The sequence below is a fragment of the Giraffa tippelskirchi genome, chromosome 1 (assembly GCF_054371585.1).
Source record: "Giraffa tippelskirchi isolate mGirTip1 chromosome 1, T2T-mGirTip1v1.2.pri, whole genome shotgun sequence".
Classification (NCBI taxonomy): Eukaryota; Metazoa; Chordata; class Mammalia; order Artiodactyla; family Giraffidae; genus Giraffa; species Giraffa tippelskirchi.
The window spans coordinates 196,576,318-196,597,473 of record NC_137275.1 but is presented as its reverse complement, the minus strand read 5'-3'; the positions used below and the strand labels follow the sequence as shown (position 1 = coordinate 196,597,473).

Below are 21,156 nucleotides of genomic sequence, written 5' to 3'. Positions count from 1 at the left end.
CCTTCACCTCTATGCAATGGGAAATGGTCCAAGCTACAGGCCAGGACAGTGGGAACTGGCATCAGAGAGCCTACAAGAGGAAGGGCAAAGCTACCCAGAGCACTGGTTCTGACTCATGGCAGCGGTTATTCGTGTCCTCTCCTTTTCCTTCCCTTCCCTTGCCTCTCCCAAGCTAAACAATGCAGGAAAATATTTACTTTGAAGATTTGTCTTTTCTCACCATCATTTAGGTACAAAATTGGCATCTCTTAGCCCAGGCAGCTATTTATGGATTCTTGCTAATACCCACAATCCCCTGCCAAAACCAGGCTTTGATGAGCCCTCAGGTTCTCTTTTTCCATCTTTCACTCTTTCATCATATGAGCCAACAGTGACTTACTTAAGGGCCGTGAAATGTTCCTGCAAGAAGAGGCCATTGTGTGTTATCAATGGAGGCTTCAGAAACCTCTTGGTCAGGGCTGCCTTTTTTCTTTTTTTTTTTTAATAGAGAGGTGGGGAGTTTCTGTCTCAATCAGACAATGAGGACATTATCTTTAAGAGAGAAAGAAAGATCACAATAAAATCTGAGACACTGCTCACAATTTCATCCTCGTATCAGCCATATGTTGGATACTGGTTTTCTATAAAGCCCCAAACAATGGGAAAAGGAAAGAAAAATAAGACAAAGAATAAATTCTACTTCCTAAATTAGTTTTCACTTAAAATTTGTTTTTTAGCCTGTTTTTCCCTTGAAATACACATATGCACACATGAATAAGTTCTTGATGTAACTAAGTTATCATAATACCTTTATTCTGAAATAACTTTATAAGTACCTTATATTCAAAAGTTATCATTTAGATTAACATAGTAAGACTTGTAAAACAGATAAATGGTTTCAGAAATATTCATGCTACTGATCATTTTTGATTACTAAATTTCTTACTTAATGATATAAATGAAAAAGTCGATCTCGATATCCCATGAATATCCTCTGGGAAGGTGAGTTTAGTTCACAGCTGGATAAGTGGACTATATTCCTTTCTTCATTCATCTGCTTATTTCCTCCAGGTAGAAGGACTATGCTCAGTGTTGGGGATGAACTGATGATGACATCCACCCCTGCTTTAAGGGATTTCATGGTTTTTGATAACATAATTAATGACTCACCACTTTGGGCAGTCTTATAGCATAACATCACAGAAACAATCCTAAGGGTTTTGTGCAAGTCTGTAGTGGACTTCTGGTTTGTCTGTTTGTCTGTCTGTCCAACATCTCCCCTCTCTATTCTGGTGACAGCATCTTGATTGTCCTCTACAGAAATGCTCCTTCCTCACTCTACATCTGTGTGGTTTGGGGCAGGGCTCTATTTAACCCACAGCCCCAAAGATGTACACATGACCCAGGCTTAGCCGGTCAGAATACCGCATCCTTTCTGACAATGGTAATATGTTCATGACCAAGCACACACCCAGTGGATTAAATGGGACAAGAATCCCTAACTTTTGTACCAAAGATCCTGAAATCTCAGTTTGGTTTCTCGCTCAGAAAAAACCCAACACAAGCATTCATCATCAAGTGTCTCATCAGGATGGTTTCTCCCATCCCTGGTGACCCAGAGATCCAGGCTCCTTTCAACAATGGCTCTGTCATATCCTGGGACCTCGGAATCCTCTGAGACCCTGGAGCCATCTGTTAAGTCATCTGTTCCAGCCAGTCAATGAGTGGAGACAGAGGGTATGTGGAGATCACTATACATGACCCAAGCGAGATGCAAGCGACCTGGGAAATGTAGGTTAGCTAACTTGTATGTCCAGGAAGAAAAGGAAATAATTGGGGACCACAGAGTATTAAATGATTCTGCCACACCCAGGTTAATCAGAGCCAAATTCTCGAATTGTTCTCTCTTGAATTTACAAGAAAAGTGCTTTGAAGGAGGCATATGTGGAAAGGGAAAAGTTTACTAAAACGATAGAATCGTGCCTGGACCTTATGGTCACTGCAAGGGAAGAACTCACCTGAAAAAGAAGTTAATGTGAAAATAAGAGCTGAGAGGTGGAGATGTCCCAGGGTCTTGACAGGTGATGCCAGCAAGATCCCTAAGGTGCGAACATAAGAAGGCAAATCCCGGTAAGCAGGCTCTGGCTCTCAAGGTCAGCACTTACACAACTCAGTTGTCTCCAAACCTGCACCCTAACTGCCAAGCTTCCCTCCCTGCTGCCCCTGCCCTGAGAAAGATGAATTCTTGGCAGTATTATTTGAACCCCTAGATCCTTCTGGAAGCTGTCCCACACCTTGGGATTTTTAGCCACATAAGCCAATAGACATGCTTTTTACCTAAGCCGTTTTAAGTTTGGTTTTTGTGCCTTGCTACCAATAGAATCCTGATGACTATTCATTAATGTCAAAGAGAACCAGCGCAAGGTTTTAAACAGGAGACTGGCACAGCCAGATTTGTGTTTCAGAGAGGCCACTGTAATTGCCCAATTAGACAGCACATGCTGGCCATTCTCTCTGAAAACAGGCAGAGTTATCTCACCTCCATGGAGATCTTTCTCTATGTAATTAATGTTAATCCTGCCATCAGAATTCACATGTAAATACAAGTGCAAAAGATTGGTCTTAATCAAAATAGCGTTTGTATTTGATGCTTTTGAGTCTCCTGCTTTGAGCACACAATTTTTGAAGCTGGTACTGCAAGCAAGGGTTCTTCTATACCTTTCCTGACATCTCCAAAACCAGTAAAAATTTCAAATCTTACAGCAGAAAAACATGCTGGCATTTTTAGCCCAGAGTCTTAGGACAATGAGAAAGTGAAATGAGTGTTTGCCTTCGGGGATTAAATTTGATGTTGGGAAAGAACCAAAAAGTTTACATATTCTATGTGGAGCACTGCCAAGGTCACCCCCATAGGCAGCCCCAGTGGGGGCAGTTGGGGACATTATCCTAAAGTCCAGAAAGTGGAACAGATCCACTGTCATTGTAAACTATATTCCTAGATACTGAGAGTCACTACCAACATTTCTTTCCCTTGCTCTACTTGGTGTTGGAGAAATGTCAGAGAAGTGCCAGTCTTTACGTCAAGGTAAAAATGGCCCCAGTGGACACAAACAGGATAGAAGGCCTTTGACCTAACAGTACTGCTGCTCTGAGTGGACAGAGGAGCCAAGCTGCAGGTGGCTAAGGCAAGAGCTTGCAGGCAGTCATGTTTCAGTGAGTCTCAGTTGCTAAGCAGATGGATTTCTATTTACACTGAGCATATATGCCCTAGAATGTCGTAGTACATGCTGCCTTCGTATTATCAAATACCAAAATTTCTTCCTGTCAGTGGTTTCTTAATTTTCAAGAGATAGAAAGCAGACATTTCCCTTGAAGCTATTTCTACTGATAAGTATCCCAGCTCATCTTAGGAATTCCAATTTATCTTATCTCCCCAGCAATACTGCCAAGGGAAACGTCAGACTTCTCATTTAGAGCAGCCAGAAGGTTGCTTGAGTTCATATAGGAAATGAACAGTATGTATATACTTTTCCATTTCACCATTAATTTTGGTTGCAGACTGTCCTAGAACATTAATAGGTGATTTCTCCTTCTATCTGTCTCTCCATAGATTTGAGGATGGCATTAGGAGGCTTGGATCTGCTATCCTAGGGAAAATCCCTTAAGTGCTCTGGGGCTGACTTGCCCCAGTAGTAAAACAGAAATAAATACTTTGTCAAAATCTCTGAAACACATTGCTAGATAACCTTATAGTTTTAACTAAAAATGAATCTTGAATTCACATCCTGTATTTTCTACTCTAAAAACTCCCTATTATAGACTTCTCTTTGTCTTAGATTGTTTTATGAGAATTCTAGAGTCAAATCACCATCTCCTTCTAAGAAGAGTCTTTGTGTTCTGAGAGGTAGATCCAAAAAGCTCTTTGCTTTGCATTATTTTTAATCATTATAATTCACCCCGGGATCCCTCGAAACTCTTTAATGAAGACATAATGAGCAGTTATATGCTTACGGACAATCAAAACATAAGTCTATGCTAAACATATGGATCTGTTGTCATTAATCTAGGTATTTACCTCGGCTTATCTTTACTCTACCCAAAATACTACTTTGCTGATGGAGTCTATCTGCATTCTAGAATCAGGAAGAATTCCTTCCCCTTCACTAAAGTGATCAGGGCTTGGTAGAGGAGACAAGCAAGGATAATGAGCCCATTTTGGAAATGTGTGGAGAAGTGTTCAGTCATACAAATCCCTAACCATTTCAAAGTGATTTAGCAAAGTGGAGTCTACCCCACCTGAAATGGCTTTCCTTTGGATTCTCAAAAGCCCTCTCGTCATAAAAGGCATTCATTCATTTATTCATTCATTCATTTGTCAAATATTAAGTTCCTACTATGAGCCAGGTGCTATTCTAGGCACCTGGGATGCACTGTTGAACAAAATCAACCAAGTTTTCAGCCTTCATGGTGCTGAAATTCCTGTCTGCAGCCTTCATTGTTCTCTCTTTCCTTCAAAGTACTGCACATTTATAGCTGAAACACTGAATTTAAACTTTACCCATGTACTCTCAGGTATGATGCCCTAATTATCTTATGATCTAGACTTAACAGCATTGAGTTAAATGCACAGACTTTTTGTCACATGGACTGGGTCACATCTCACTCAATGGGGCCTTAGCTTGAGCTAAGTCACGGACTCTCTCAGCCTCATTTTCCTCATCTGTGCAATGGGGAAAGCAAAATCATTAAACCCACTGAGCTTCTGGGAAGGTTGTATGAGATATTCATGCAAAGTACTTAACTCTGCTTATAGAATACTGAAATGCACATCAAATATTAGCTGTTATTCAGTGCTGAGTATGAAACACTTAACAAATTCAAGCAGTAAAAAATATCTTTAAAACTGCCCTCACCCTCACCCTACTGAGAAGCATCATTTTTAGATGCTACTGTAACTCTCCAGATTTTTTAAGAATCTGAGACACTTCTGTTTGAAATTTGGGGGGAAGGAAGGGTCTCTCACATCCCTTTGGTTGCAATCACTGTGATACAGCATGGTGGCTCTGAGTTTTGAGACCACGCATGAGGCTCAGAATCTTTTCTGAGGCTGAGATTCTAGTTCCTGAGACCCTACAGGTGCCTGTTTCCCCAAGAACTCAACACCTCAACTTGCTTCCTGATTGGTGGGGAGTACCTCTCTGCTTCTCTCCTTTCGCTCTTGAAGATACACCCCTTTCAGTCCTTTGTCTCAAGGATACTCAGGAAAATTTCTTTATCAATTTAGGATTTATAAAGGCCAGAAGAGGCAGACTACTTGTTTCCAGAAGCTTAAGTTTTCTGCTCTGCCACAAAACTCCCCTGAGGCAAAGGAGCCCCTCTGGAAGCATGGAGGGGTTGGGAAAGGAACTGTAGTAAGAACAGACTCAAGAGAATATCGCAATACGTTTCCTGCAATAGCGGGTTGTTCTTTGCAGTTCGGGCCATTTCTTGTGCCTTTTTGTCATGTCATCTGACAAATAGCACTGAACACAGGAAACAGATGTGAAATGCATGAGCTAGGCCCATTCTAAGCATGTCTGAGTCAGGTTGAAATGTGTGATTTAGTTCCAGAACTTTGATCCATGAGTCATAGACCCATGGAGTCTCTATGTCACATGACTCCAGATGGTGTTCCCTAAAAGGCATGTCAGCCTTGTTCCTGGAGAGGGAGACATTAGGAAGCCCAGGAGGACCACTTTGTCTCCCAATCAAGGCCCATCACCTAGACTCTGAGCCTTTCTCCCTTTTACTTTTATGCAACTGTTGTAAGTAAATAGTACAACTTATATTTTGTGAGCTACCCAGTCCCACCCCCTGATCCTTGGGACATATAACTCCACCCTTGACTGTAACATCATTCCTATCTCTCTCAAAGAGTTACTGTTCTTTGTTTCCTTTTAGATAATTTGCCTTCATTCTTAATAGAAAAGTTGCAGACTTTATCTTGGAGAGTCATCCAAGAAAAAGAAGAAGTACATTCAGAAATATTTGCTCAGAGATGATAGAAAAGGAAAGAATATATTATCATCAACAGATTTCTTCTTCAGCGAATTAGAAAATATGCATTGTTAAGACCTCTTTATGATTTGAAGTGGAATATTTTAGGGAAAAATACCCAGAGGGAAAAAATTAATTTTTATCCCCTTTATAGTACTGAAGAAGGTAGACTATGGCCAAACCAGGGGATAGGACCCCAGCTCCTGCACTCACTGCCTCTAGGACCTGGGGCAATGCGCCTAACCACCCTGGATCTCCATTTCTTCTCTGTCAAATGTGTGTAATAACAGTATTGTTCTAAGTATGGCAGCAGGTGCTGGTGGCCCCTTTACAGCTCCTGAGCACACCGCCTCCTAAACACCAACTTCTTACTCCAGCCTCCTGGGCCTCTCTGGAAGGGGTTGTCTGACCACTCAGCCACCTGTGAGGCAGGCCAGAAGTGCCATGGAGCTAATGGTACCTGGGAGCTGCCCTTTTAACTACTGAAAGAAGAGATGGGTAGGAAATACTCCAGCTTCCTTGCCCCTGTGGGGAGACTCTGAGGTGTTCTCCATTCTCTCTCAGAGAGCCCCAACAGAAACAAGCCCACCTTCCCATAATGGTAACCGCTCCTGAATGCACCCACCTGGCTTCTTTCCCGTCCCCATCCCATTCTCCAACCTGACAAAAACTCCTTGGAGTCACCTCCCAAAAAAACTACTTCCTTTTAATTCTCATCACAGGGAAGTGCAATGTAAAGCAATTATGAAGTAATTCATATTATAAAATGCTTTAGAACTCTTTTTTACTCACAGTAAGCACCAAGAAACTTTTGGACAAACTGAAAAATACCAATAATAATAAAGTAAATATATAAGCTATTTCCCCACCCTTAGATAAGTTGGAGTTGGTAGGGAACCCACAACCAAGGGAAAACTAATGCCTAAGAAAGAGAGCATCCGGTAACATAAGATTCAATACTATTTTTTTGTGTACCTGAAGAATTTTGTGTGCTGAAGAATTGATGCCTTTGAACTGTGGCACTAGAGAAGACTCTTGAGAGTCCCTTGGACAGCAAGGAGATCAAACCAGTCAATTCTAAAGGAAATCAATCCTGAATATTCATTCAAAGTAATTATGCTGAAGCTGAAGATCCAACACTTTGCCCACATGATGCAAACAGCCAACTCATTGGAAAAGACTGTGATGCTAGGAAAGATTGAAGGCAAGAGGAGAAGGGGATGACAGGGCATGAGATGGTTGGATGGCATCACTCACTCAATGGACCTGAGTTTGAGCAAACTCTGGGAGATGATGAGGGATAGGAAGGCCTGGCATGCTGCCAGAGTCCTGGTGTGCTGGGGTCGCAGAGTCAGCATGACTGAACAAAAACATTATATGCAGATAATGCAACATTATATGCAAATATCACCAGTAACAAGGATAAAATATGAGGCTTCATATTCTCCCTCCAGGCTCAGAAATTTCCTTACATGTACATATACACATATTCACAAACATATATTTATAGGTCTGTACGTATGCACTCAACACACACAATCCTACACACTACAGGAACATAAGCAACACACATTTACATGCTTTACATACTTACATGATAAGCAATGATTGGGAAGGCCATGGGCAAGGACAGAGTAAGCTTCTGTAATAGTCATGGCTAATACTAAGCTAGTATGGTGCAACCATAACCAGATGTTAAAATAGTCAAATATCTCCATACCTATTGGTTAGTAGCCATTGTTCTTTCCATTCAACTATTTACAATGTTTCAGTAGCTGAAAGTGTAGTGGTTAATGTGCAATACAGTATTCTAATTCCTAGTCCAGAAATAATTGGAATAGATTTCTTAATATTGTCATGATAAATTTATCTTTAAATGAACAGTATGATTTTATGTGACAAAACAACTCACCATCAAGAGTGGTGATTTTTAAACATAAGGTCTGATAACCTTCAGCTGGAAATACAGTAATAATAATGAAATGAAATAAAATAAAACAAAATAATAAAAACACCTTTGAATTATTAATATGATTTTATACTATACGCTTTTGTGTTCAAGAGTTCCCTAGGTATGGATAATTAAAGTCAAATTTAGAAATTAAATATAGAATAAGCCATGAACATATATCTTTCCACAATTAAATTCAATATTAATGAATTCAAATTTAATTTGAATTTAAATAGCTTTGAGCAAAACACCATCTATTACATTACTGTTGCTAATTCAAATTTAGTTGATTGTGTAGTTTCCTTTGTATTTAACCTGAGAACTTTATGTTAAAGCTAAAAAGTTAATACCTAGGTTTACGTTCTTACACATTTAAGTGACATCATAATAAGGATGATTTAAGTTGAGCTCCATGGCATTTTTCTCCTTTTACAATAACTTTGTATCCAGGTCTGGGAACACAGAGCTTGTGGGCTTTTGCACCCAGCAACCCAGGTTTTCATTCTGACCCTGCATCAGATGCCACCTCAGTTTCTTGGGCAAGTCAGTTAACTTTTCTGAGCCTTTGTTCCTTCATCTTGAATATGAAGCTAATCCCTCCCTCACCCCACCTCACCGGATTCTCCGCAGGGATTTAAAGGATGGTGTCAGTAAAGCATCAGCCTCATTCCAGCCTGGGAAGGGCATTAGTAAATGTAACTTTCCCTCTGTTTTCCCTTTCCCCTTCACTGGGGAGATGGGTCCTTTTGGTTAGCTCTTTGTTTTGTTTTTTGTTTTAATCTGTGAGTGTTAAAAAGTGAGTCAGCCTTTACCCTTGGAATCTGAGCTTCCCAGCAGGGCCCCTCCATAGTTTAAGGCAGCCCAGCACAAAATCAAAGTACAGGGCTCTGTTGCAAACAGGGCTGTGGAAGGTGTTAAAATAGAAAACGTTTCCTTTCTTCTTTGGCCTCTTTCGATCTGCCTTGGTGTTAATTTCCTAGTTAACAGCACGCTGCCTGGTCACTTGAATGCCCTGAGTTGGGTGCAGACTCTTATGGACCCCCAGGGACCTGCCTGCAGAGCATGCATATGCACGTGTGTATGAGCAGCCTACTGCCTGCAGAATTCCTCCTGTCCACCTTGGTGGGCCCTCTGCCTGCCCATCATGTGACACCCCAGCTCCCCCCATTCTTGTACGCAGTTCCCCGCCTGAGGCCCTTGCTGGGTGGGAGCTGAAGGAGGCCGGGGAAGACCCAGTGCTCCAGAGAGTGGAGAGGAGAAGGCTAAGAGTGTGTCGCAAAGAGGAAGCAGGAAGCTTCCCTGTGTGAAAAAGCTTTCATGATCTAACACAAGCCCCGTTGTCCCATCAGACTTCTTGTATAAAACAAAGTCGAGGACCATGTTGTTACAAATTGCAAGATGGCATCCTCAGAGTATTGAACTCTTAACAGCAACCCTCCTGAGAGCAGGGCCCTGTTCCCAATTAAGTTGGCCAACCTACATGCTTATGATGGTGGTTATCTTCCCACGAACTTCGCAGAGATTAGAAAACTCATCTAGCACCTGAAAAGGTGTGCCTCTGAATGGGAGGAAATAGAAGGCTTTCAGAAGGGCTATGGGTGGCCGAAGTTAACGCCTTCCATGGAGCAAGCCTATGCCTGCCCCTGCCCCTCCACCACCCCATAAACACCAGGCACTAGGACCAACTGGCTAGTCTCAGATCTGAGTAGGTGTTCATGGAGGGCAGAACTGGCTGGGCCATATAGCACTGGGACGGAGCTCAGGTAGGGTAATATTTTCGTTCTGTTATCACAGACCAACCATGCTGCTGTCATGGGAACTGCCGCTCACTTGACAGCCAAAATGTGCCCCCCATCCAGGCTGGGCTCCATTCATTCCTCTTTGGTTGCTTAGTTTTCTGTTTTAGTTTCCATGCATTCTGCGGCCAAATATAAGGTGAGAGATCCAGAACTTTCCAAAATATTCAATTCTGTTTATGTTAATACATACTGAGTCCTAGAAAGAAATCCAACAAAGTTCATGCTATTAACCACCCCACAAGCCAAACTGAGTTTCAGTTCAGAATATCCCTCCCTCAGAGTGAAGACTTTGTAGCCCCAAGACATACCATGGTGCCCACACAGGGTACACACTCAGTGAAATTATTTGTTATGTGAATAGCTGAGTGAATGGCACATTGATCTAAGCTTTGATGTTTGCTGTTGCTGCAATTTCTTTCCCCTCATAGTAACTGAAGGAAAATCAGCAGAACAAGTATTATTCCCTAGTGCACATATGAATAAACTGAGGCTGAGGCTGAGGCTCAGGAGGGATAAGTTCCCAAAGTTAGAGGGCTAGAATCAGAATATAGGTATCCTGAGCCCAAATGCAGGGATTTTGTCTTCTAAATTTTTACAGCAAAATTAAGCTATCAACTTGAGTGTATCTGATTGTGTTGACAGCCCTACTTTTCTTAGCAAGGCATATTTGCTGTTATCTTATAAGTTGTGTCTTATAAGTTATCCCTTTGGTGAGCCAGAGAGACAAAACACATTTTGAGGGGAGTCATGTTTTACTAGCTAGAGATGATGATGAGCCAACAAAAGTAAAAGCTTTATATAGATCATTGTCACTGTCCACAGAGAATTGTCTCTCCAGTGTCCTTTTGGTACAGCTACTAGACAAGCCCCTATTTCTGAGCAATACATGCTCAGAAAGACAGGGCAGTGCAAAATCATGATTATAGATCCAAGTTCTAGAACTAAACACACCAAAATTTCTGCGTTAGCACTTAAGAAGTGGGTGACCTTGGGAGAAATTAATCTCTCTTGGCCTTAGTGTCTCGTTTGTAAAATTGAGACCATAAAAGTAGAAAACTTGGAAGGTGGTTGTGAGACATTACTGGTAAAGCGCTTAGCAAGTCCCTGGCATGTGGTTAAGAGTATCATGTGTATTATCTGCACTAGTGAAGGCAGATGACCACAGGAAGGAAGGGGAATGTTGCCTTCAGACATGAATTAATCGGTGAAATATTCCCCTTGCATGTAGGTAATGGCACATCCCTGTGTGAGTGCATGAAGAGATTAAATTCCCTTGTCCAGATGGCTAAATAAATTAAATACATCAACCCAACTGAAGTAAAGGTGCAAAGTTCTATATTTTCAGCCCACCATTAGTGGCTTCTCTGTGTTTTACGGAACTCAGCCAGTAGGCAATAAACTTGTCTCAAGACACAAGTCCTTCGGTGTTTTTTTCTTTCTGTATGTGAAAAAAATCACACATAGACCTTTCTGACCTTTCAAAAGACAGTTTCAGAAAGTAAAGCTGAGACTGAAAAAAAAACAAAACAGAACTAAACTAAACTAAAGCTTATGTTTGTTGCTAAATTCATACACAACTGTGATTGGGGATTTCATTGACAATAAAAGGATTCAAGATCATTCCTAGTGAAAAATTAATTACTCCAGGCTTATGTTTCCTTAAATCTATGAGATAGAGTCTCTTTCTACAATTTGGAAATGCTCAATTGCCTTGTGATCCTTGAGTGTGATTTCTCATACTCAACCATAGAAAGCTGTTACTCCTTGCTTAGTTTTCCTCCTTCAAGACAGCTCAGCTCAAAGGGAGGATTAAAGGGGATGGTGGGGCCATGCCAGCAATCTTCAGACAAGAGGAATCCAACCAACACTTTCAGAGTCTCTCCTCCCATAAGCCCAGCTGTAGCTGTGTGAGCCTAGTATCACCATAGTAATTACATCTGCATGCAAACTCAGGTCTCATGGAAACTTTAGAATGTACACACCAATTTGCTTATTCCTGCAGTGTGGAGAGCAAGAAAAACTATCCAAACTTTTGTTTATATTGCTTTTCTTTAGAGATAAAACCTGTTAATTGGTATCTAGGTGTAAGGACCCGTTTGATTAATGCAAAACCTCCAAATAGTAGGCAAAACTGAAGTAGCTGGGAAGAGGACAAATTGATTTTAAAAGACATTTTGTGATACACCTATTCAACAGATATTGAGAACTTTCTGTTTTCCAGACACTGTCCTAGGCTTTGGGCATGGAGCCCTGAGCAAGACAGACATAGTACCCTCCTGTTGGGGTACTTATGTTAATGGGGAAGACAGACAGTAAACAGATCTTTTAGGAAATACATTTTAAGGACGAGATGCCAAAAAAAGCAAACGAAAGAGCAGCCCCTTAGACTTCTTATAAAGGAGAAATGTGCATTGTCCTCCTAGGATAATTGGGAATTAAATCTAAGGCTCAGTTTCTTCATCAGTAAAATGGGAATGATTCAACTTGTAGGTTTATGGTGAGGCTCAGGTAATGAGCATTAAGTTTGGTTTTGAAATTTGGATGATATGAGTCTTTATTAAGTTATAATTCTGTAACAAGCAATACTCAGAGCACTTCAACAGAAAACTTCCCATCCACACTTCACAGGGCGGCCCTTGGAAATTGGAAATAACACCAAATGAAGGGACTTCATACCAGGAACTGGTTTCACATGGACTTGTTGCTTTGGTTGGAATATAAGATTAAAATAAGCCAACTTGGAATCATCCTCAATAAAATCAAGCTGTTGATTTTTATCCTCACATTCAGTGAGAATATTTCTAACTCTCTTTAATTTGCCAAATCATGTTGGAATTAAATCAGTTCTGATTTGGGGATTTCTGTTTTTAAGGAAAATGTGATCCTCTCACTTCATGCTTGCATATGTAGGAGTCAGCCAAAATTAGAAAAATCAATTTGAAGCTGATACAGAGAAGCCTTAATTAATGGCTCATCTTTTAAAGCTTATGAATCCCTTTGATGGTCGGTGAGTCATTGTTCATTTTAATTAACTTGGGGAAGAGACACATAGGAATTTAAAATGTGGCTATGGTTAAGAATTGGCCCATGTGAAAAATGACATTGACTTAATGTTATTTTTGGGCTTCCTTGGTGGCTCAGCTGGTAAAGAATCCTCCTGAAATGCCGAAGACCTGAGTTCAATTGCCGGGTTGGGAAGATCCCCTGAAGAAGGGAATGGCTACCCACTCCAGTATTTTGGCCTGGAGAGTTCCATGGACTGTATAGTCCATGGGGTAGCAAAGAGTTGGACACGACTGAGCAACTTTCACTCAGTTAACATATATTTTACCCTGTGCGCCTGATTCTTGGCCATTACAGTCATAGATATAAACAAGTTTCTGCTGTTCAGCATTAGGTTAGCAGTTTACTCACCCTTGAACAACTGATGGTGCTCCATCTAATGCAACATCAGCAAAATTTTGATTATGTTACTTTCCTTCCAGGAGAGAAGTGTCAGAGGAAGGAAGAAAAAAAAAGCTGCAATCTTTGGATTGTGATTAAGTTCCTCCATGGTCTCCCCAAGTACCCTATCTCTCCACCACTTTTATATTCTTAAAAAATTACATTGTGAACACACACACGCACACACATGATATCTCTTTCAAAGTGCTCCAAATTTAGCCTCATAATTACGTGTTTACACTAGAGTATGCAGCTTCCTACTCCGGAGGTACTTCTGTCCATATCTTCCCCATCTCAGAACACTATTTTCCAAGTTTCAGCTCAAAAGTCACACCTTGCAAAGTGTGTGTCTGGAATCTCCCCAAGTCAGGGTGAAGTTGCTTCAGATTCTCTACTCCCCTGCTCATAGGCTTTCTGCTGACCAGGGTGCAGGGTGAATGGGGTGGTGGCCACAGATACCCTGCGTTATGGTTCAGACCAAAAACGTAACCGCTGCCCCTTATCCAGAAGCAGATGGGCTGCAGTGAAGCACATGCCAACTAGGCAATGGCGGAACAGCTTTGATTAGAGGCACCTCACCGAATAATCCACTTATGATTAACTCAGCCCCAGGTAATCAAGAATCCACAGAATTTAATATCCTTTCTGATTGGGCTTTCATGGATTTAAGACCACAGTTTTAAACCCATAAGCAATCTTAAGATGAGGCCCAACAATCTCACATAAGTGGCAGCATCTCTCTCTTGCCAAACCTTGCCATCCCTGTACCAACTCTAGGGCATGGGCCCCATATACATTCTTGTTCTCCAGGTCCTTGCATATCTACCACTGATTTCTTAGGTTTCTGGTAGTACTTGTACCAGTGACTCCAGAGTTTGCTTATTTTTGGGTCCCACAGCCACATCATTTACAGATTTCCACTAATCTAGGTAGTAGCAGCATCTACCTTCTCTTGACCTTGGTAAAAACACTGACCTATTAGAGAATAGTTTGTTTTTTTTAATATTTACTTATTTATTTGTTTGGCTGTGCCAGGTCTTAGTTGAGGCATGTGGGATCTATTAATAGTTCCCTGACCAGGGAGCAAACCCGGGTCCCCTGCCTTGGGAGTGCGGAGATTAACCACTGTACCCCAGGGAATTCCCTGTCCTTATAGTTTAGTTTATTCCAAGGGTTGGATACATGAGATCCTACAGTACATAGCCTCTGGTGTCTGGCTTTATTCCCCAAGCATAATGCACGTGAGCTTTACGCATGTTGTTGTGTATATCGGAAGTTCATTCATTTTTATAAGTAAGGATGTTTTCAAGTACAGCTCTTTAGATCATCTCTTAACCTGAATTATGCCCAATCTATAAAAAAATGTGTTCTTTTTCCTGTCCCCCATGCTTGCTCCAAAGTCACACAACCTTGTACTTTTCACTGCAGTGACCACCACTTATCCTCCATGCTAAGCTCTTTGGTTTAATTATATCTTAACGTGACCCCAGAGCAGGAAAAATGTGATTAAGACTTTTGAATACCTGAGAAGCAAGGCTTTTAAGAAGATGTTTTCTGCTCTCTTCTAAGTATATTCATGATGTCTTCTTGGATCCAAGATGTCCTCTTGATTTAGAAGGACTTGAACAAGGCTATACATGAAAGTATTTTCTCCAATTGTATTTTTTCTCTCTTTTTTCCTTTCTTCCTTCCTTCTTTCATTTTCTCTCCTTCTTTCAATTTTTTTCTCTCTCTCCTGGTAAAAAGTATCTTCCCACCTGGAGCAAATCAAATAGGAAACTGGTGGGGTTTTTAATTTGAATAGCATCAGAGTTTGTAAAGAATTTTTTTCAGGATCAACTGCTGGCAATCAACAAGCACATTTTCCATAGAGCACATTAATTGGTAATGATGCTCTGAAAAAGAATAAGTCAAGAAAGTGGATGGGAAACACCTGGGGAAAGACAGCCAGTGAGTGTCCCTGCAGGTAGCCATGTACAATAGATGTCTATGCAAAGCAGATTTCCAGCAGATGGGAGAACGAGGACCAAACCCCTGAGGTGGAAACACGTTGATGTATTTCGTTATACTCCAGTTTGCTGATTCTTTAAAAGATAATCTTTGAGAAGTTTCTGATAATAGTAACTGTAAATACAGTTGATCTTGAACAGCATGTATTTGAATTGTGTGGGTCTACCCCTTACATGTGGCTTTTTTTCAACAGTAAATATTACAATATTACGAGGTCCCAGGTTGGTTGAATCCAGGAATGAGGAACTGTGGATATGGAGGGCCGAATATAAGTTACACAAGGATTTTCAACCAAGTGAAGGGCTGGTACCCTTACACTCTGCCAATCCCTACCTCCCCAAGTCCCCCATGTTATTTAAGGGTCAACTGTATTAAATATTCTTTGGGTTAAGAAAAAACCTAACACAATAGGAATACCAAAGTCCAGAGAAAGCCCTGCATTTTATTTCTACTGAGGCATCTGTATTCCTGAGATGATGACCTGGTCAGTTTCCTTTGACAGCAGCTCTGACCACTAATCACAAGCTCCAGTCCCAGCCTCTCAGGCTGCCTGGTGAGACTGCTAACTCTGACCCCACTTTATTTTTAGTTGAACCAAGCTTATAACAGACACACACACACTGTAAATGACCCACAAACCCTCAAATCAAAAAGTCAACTGGAAAGAATGTCTGTGGGTGTGCTGTTGCAAAATGGAATAAATTGTTTTCAGGATTTACGACTACCTTTTAGAAAGACAGTCCATGATATACTGTCTTTTTTTTTCTCATGCTGTTGTCTCTCTGAAATCATTTTCTGTTCCTCCCCAGTCACATCAGTGATCTGGAGGGAAGATCTTCAACTGCAGCCTGTAGTTTGCCTATCGAGTTATTTGTTTGAGGGTTTGGTGAGTAATTCCTCAGCGGATCATCTCTAAGTGCCTACTACACTTGAGATGTTTTTGAAATAAGGCATTCCTGAAAACTTTGCATTCTGCAAAATCATGCTCTTAAAATAACTGGGCTTATGAATTAAAGGAGATGGGCGCTGATGCCACTGCATATCTAGAGCCTTAACAAAAGCAATGACTTGAACCTGGGGAAGGTGTCATGAACTTTCTTGGCAGCAGACATTAAAAATGAATAAAGCCACTACAGTGAACATGGAAGCAAGCCATTGGACTGGGTCACAGCTGCAGGAACTGAGACCAGACTGATGGAAGGGGCCTGTTGCTAAGGTGGGAGGCAGGGCAACCTGCCCTGAGCCAAGAGCACCCTCACAGCAGGGAGCCATATCTTGGGGGAGAGTAGGGGAGGGGCAGGAAAGACAGAATGCAGGAATTTGTGTTGAACTTTCTTAAAACGTAGCTGAAGGGGCTCCTTCCTCAGGTACAGCAGCCAGATTGAGGGGTGTTCCTTCTCTGTGAAAAGTTATAAGTCCATTCTTCCTTCCTTGCTTCCCATTGGATAGGAAGATTCGTGTGTGAGCTAGCACAAATGTCCTGTTACATTGATAGCATTTCCCTATTTACCATTTGTTTGTGGACTTCTTCACATTACAGAAGCCATACCTTGCAGAAAAACTGACTGTATTTGACCCATTAGAAACTGGATTCTCTTAAACTAGGAAAAACAGTTAAGGATGTTGCAGTGGTTACTGAATAGGAATGGTGACAATGGTAGACCCTATTTATTTAGTGCTTTCCATGGGCTAGACACTTGGCTAAATATTTTGTAGATATTACCATATTCAATCATCACAGTGATCCTATGTCAGAGGAATTTCTATCCCTTTTTTACCCATGACAGAATTGGGATTAAGAGAAGTGCAGTAAATTGACTGATGTCACCTCGCCAAGAACTCAGAACTCATTTCCAAGCCTCATGCACTTAGCCATCTCTTGATTAATTCTGTGAACTTAGAGCTAAGTCTTAAAATGATTATTCATTAAAAGATAGATTTAATACCAGGAGTACATTATAAACTAGGTCCCAGGCTATAGAACTCTTCTCTGGATAATAAAAAATGCATCATTTCATACTATTTAAAAATTTTTTTTCCTGAAGTATAGTTGATTTAGAACATTGTGTTAGTTTCAAGTATACAGCAAAGTGATTCAGACATATATAGAGATACAGATATATTCTTTTTCAGATTTCTTTTCCTTATAGATTATTACAAAATATTGAGTATAGTTCCCTAAAGCATCATTTCTGTGCTTCTTTTACCTCTGGTTTCCACTCTATGTGTACCAAAGCAACAACTGTCCAACCTTAGTGTTGTGGGCACACCATCAAATCAGGTGGGCTCAACACATTGTTCTGTGCTGTATTTTGCTAAATGCACTCCAAACATTATGCTGAGAAGGGCTATAGGAAGTTTGGAAACCAGAATGAGAATATAAGACTAAGATGCCAGGTAGATATGGACAAAGAATGGGAAGGTTTAAAATAGCAAATAATTACTCTCTGCCTCTGCTCTTTGTTTTTTTTTTTTGGCTTCAAACAAAAGAAATTTATCGTCTCACAGTTCTGGGAGCCTAAGAGCAGAAATCAAGGTGTCAGCAGGGTCTTGCTCTCTCTAAAACAGTTCAGGAATTCCTTCCTGGTGTCACCTGGCTTCTGGTGGTTTGCTGTCAATCTTTAGTTCTCCCTGATTTGCAGCTGCATCATGCCAGTCTCTTCCTGGGAATCACCTGGCATTCATCCTGTGTGTCTCTCTTTATAAGGACACCAGTCCTATTGGATTAGGGGCTACTTTTCATGACCTACTGCTATTGTGACCTCATTTGAACTTAACTAATTGTATCTACAGTGACTTTACTTCAAAATCAGGTCACAGCATGATACATTAGGTGTTAGGACTACAACAGATATCTTTGAGGGATACAATTCAACCCATCATATAAACAATTCATTTTTTTTTCACTTTCACTAAGTATATTGCTTAACCTTTCATGGCTTGGAATAATGCATCTGAAAAATATCTCCTTTGTTAAATCCTGTCTTTATGTCTCCACTGAGCTTCCCTGGTGGCTCAGATGGTAAAGAATCCACCTGCAATGCAAGATACCTGGGTTTGATCCCTGGATTGGGAAGATGCCCTGTAGAAGGGCATGGCTTTTCACTCCAGTATTCTTGCCTGGAGAATTCCACGGACAGAGGAGCCTGGCAGGCTACAGTCTATGGGGTCACATTATGAGCCCCTGAGTAATATTTGACAGTGCTTTTTGAAATGCTTAAAAATTTATATGTTGTTCAGACATTCAGTCACTAAGTTGTGTTCGCTTCTTCATGACCCCATCAACTGCAGCACATCAGGCTTCCCTGTCCTTCACTATCTCCTAGAGTTTGCTCTAACTCATGTCCATTGAGTCCATGATGCCATCCAAGTATCTCATCCTCTATTGTCCCCTTCTCCACTTGCCCTCAATCTTTCCCAGCATCAGGGTCCTTTCCAATGAATTGGCTCTTCACACCAGCTGGCCAAAGTATTGAAGCTTCAGCTTCACCATCAATCCTTCCAGTGAATATTCAGTGTTGGTTTCCTTTAGTATTCACTGGTTTGATTTCCTTGCAGACCAAGGGACTTTAAGAGTCTTCTCCAGCACCACAGTTTGAAAGCATCAATTCTTTGGTGCTCAGTCTTCTTTATGTTACAACTCTCACATCCTTATTTGACTACTGGAAAAACCATAGCTTTGACTACACAGGCCTTTGTTGGCAAAGTGATGTCTTTGCCTTTTAATATGCTGTCTAGGTTTGTCACAGCTTTTCTTCCAAGGATCAAATGTCTTTTAATTCTGTGGGCTGCAATCATTGTCTGCAGTGATTTGGAGCCCAAGAAAAGAAAATCTGTCTCTGTTTCCACTTTTTCCCCTTCTATTTGTCATAAAGTGATGGGACTGGATGTCATGATCTTAGTTTTTTGAAAGTTGAGTTTTAAGCCAGCTTTTTCACTCTCTTTTTCACCCTCATCAAGAGGCTCTTTATTTCCTCTTCACTTTTTGCCATTAGAGTGATAACACTTGCATATCTGAGGTTGTTGATATTTCTCCCAGCAATCTTGATTCCAGCTTGTGATTCATCCAGCCTGGCATTTCGTATGGTGGACTCTGCACAGAAGTTATATAAGCAGGGTGACAATATACAGCCTTGACATACTCTTTTCCCAATTTTGAACCAGTCTCTTGCTCCATGTCCAGTTCTAACTGTTGCTTCTTGACATGCACACAGGTTTCTCAGGAGACAGGTAAGGTGGTCTGGTATTTCCATCTCTTTAAGAATTTCCCACAGTTTGTTGTGATCCACAAAGTCAAAGGCTTTAGCATAGTCAATGAAGCAGATGTTTTTCTTGAATTCCCCTACTTTTTCTATGATCCAGCAGATGTTGGCAATTTGATCTCTGGCTCCTCTCCCTTTTCTAAATCCAACTTGGACATCTGGAATTTCTCAGTTCATGTCCTGTTGAAGCCTAGCTTGAAGGATTTTGAGCATTATCTTGCTAGCATGTGAAATGAGTGCAATTGTATGGTAGTTTGAACATAACTACAAAAAGAGATGGGCTTCCCAGGTGGCTCAGTGGTAAAGAAACTGCCTGCTAATACAAGACATGTAAGAGACAAAGTTTGCTCCCTGGGCCATGAAGATCCCCTGGAGAAGGGCATGGCAACCCACTCCATTATTCTTGCCTGGAGAATCTCATGGACAGAGGAGCCTGTCAGGCTATAGTCCATGAGGTTGCAAAGAATCGGACCCTACTGAAGCAACTTAGCATGCATGTACACACAACAAGAGATCTGATTTCAAATCATGAAGAATCTGGAAATAAATACATGAAGAACCTGGAAATAAATACCAGAGATCTAGAGTTTCAAACATTAAGAAAAATTAAAAATTGGCAGTAGCATACAGAATAATGAAAATGTTACCAATGGGAACACCAAAGGGTTAACCTTATTTTCTTCTTTGAACTTATAAGCTGACTCTTCTTCAGAATCAGCTACCTTTACATAACCTATTATTCTTGTAACTGTTGGCTTCCTTCTGACATCAAAAATGACAGAAACATAAAAAACTGCAAAAAGGAGAGAGAACTTTGAAATAATGGCAGGAAATAACTGCACCATATCAGTTATTTTTTTATATTTAGTAATGTACAACATGGATTAAAAATGAAAATACATTTTATAATTCTCTACTGTTCCAAACTCTAAATCAGTGGAAGTGGCTCTAAAGCCATTTAAGTCTTTAGATCACCTTGAGAAACATTCACATATCTTGTTAACCAATCATTTTATACTTACCATATTGATTTATGTTTCTCATGGTTTATGGTCTCAAAAATGTCAAAAATGGGACCCCTGAAAGCTGAAAACTAGACATCAAGTAGTTTGAGTCAAGCCATATTACCTACTGTGAGTAAAAATTTCAGGAGTTAAAATTGTGAATGAAGAGATAAAATAAAAGTATTGATTTTTTAAATCTCACATTAAAATGTCCTCATGGTGGTAATTCAGTGTAATGTTCCATAAAATTTGGGAAATTTATCAACAACCTAGTGGTCACCAAGTAGATGAAGCCAAATCAATCCATAATCTCACTTCATCTCTGTATCTCTAGTCATTTCCCACCTCTCTCTGTATCTGTCTTCTGTTAGGTAGAAAAATATGGATATACACTGCATACATATTCCTATGGATTTCTTTTTTTTTAATGTTCTTTGGTTTTACCTTTAATTTTTTTTTTTTTTTACTGTGATTCCTTTTTAACATTTCAATACCTTGTCAGCTTAAAAGAGGAAAAAGAATTATGAAAAAAAGAAAGAAACGTGAGTTTGGAGACATAGGTGTTAGAACTATAAGTCTGATTCCTTCTGATCCAAGGCTTTCTCTTCAACACTCTCAAGTTTTGCGTAAACTTGTTTGATATTTTTTCTGTTTAAGACTAATTAATGCAC

General features: G+C 40.5%; 1 long non-coding RNA gene across 1 annotated transcript; it reads right to left on the bottom strand.

Moving 5' to 3' along the window:
- Positions 1 to 379: 379 nt before the first annotated feature.
- LOC145523779 (uncharacterized) lies at positions 380 to 17,938 on the bottom strand. Its single transcript, XR_014066950.1, has 4 exons — positions 17,813 to 17,938; positions 14,733 to 14,966; positions 1,998 to 2,078; positions 380 to 531 (listed from the first exon to the last, which is right to left on the bottom strand). It is a non-coding gene; the product is annotated as an uncharacterized LOC145523779 (long non-coding RNA).
- Between the last annotated feature and the right edge of the window lie 3,218 nt (positions 17,939 to 21,156).